Source organism: Arachis ipaensis, chromosome B08 (genome assembly GCF_000816755.2).
Source record: "Arachis ipaensis cultivar K30076 chromosome B08, Araip1.1, whole genome shotgun sequence".
In the NCBI taxonomy this organism is placed as follows: domain Eukaryota; kingdom Viridiplantae; phylum Streptophyta; class Magnoliopsida; order Fabales; family Fabaceae; genus Arachis; species Arachis ipaensis.
Window position 1 is genome coordinate 12,471,132 of NC_029792.2, and position 751 is coordinate 12,471,882.

Here is a 751-nt window from a genome sequence, read left to right on the forward strand (position 1 = left end):
TCTCAAAAGTCTCAAATTATTAGAACTCCAAGAAATTGAAGACCATTAGAGGAACAAAGAATTCTCAAATTAGACAGAAGAGGACAAATGAGCACAACCTAAATTAAAAAACTTGAACCTTGCAAAAAAAATTTCTTACTTATAGGAAGCTTTCAACATAAAGTTAAAAAGGTAGTTACAAAAAAGTAAGAAGTTAAATTTGTTGCTTAAGTTTGAGTCGTTGTGAAACAACCGACGAATTTTGGACCAGAGATTACCAATTGAGAAAATTCAGAAACAGGAGTTGGTCTACTATGGTTTTTGTCCCTTCCTTCTATGGTTATTTTAGTTTAATTACCCTTTGTATTCGGAATGGATTGATTGGAGGGTTCAATCGCGCGAGTCACACGTTGAAGTTGGAGCACCACCGTGTGAGGATGTAGTTTTGGATGACGATATAATTGGTCTGTATAATGGCCAACGGAGAAAACGATATTTGCCTCAATCTCTTCCTCTGTTAGGAGTCGACAGAAAAATCGACAGAGATGGCGACCATGGATCGTTCTAGGTATTTAGTTGTTTGGGGCAAGTATTCTATTACAATTTGGAATTTTTTTAGCAGTATATGATAGTAATATTTATTTGTCTCTATTAAATTATTAAATTTAACATCATAATAATTTTTTTTACTCAATTTTCAGTACTTAACAATCAATTTAAGAACTTTATATTAAATATTAATCAGAATAATCAATTTTCAAATTTAAATGAA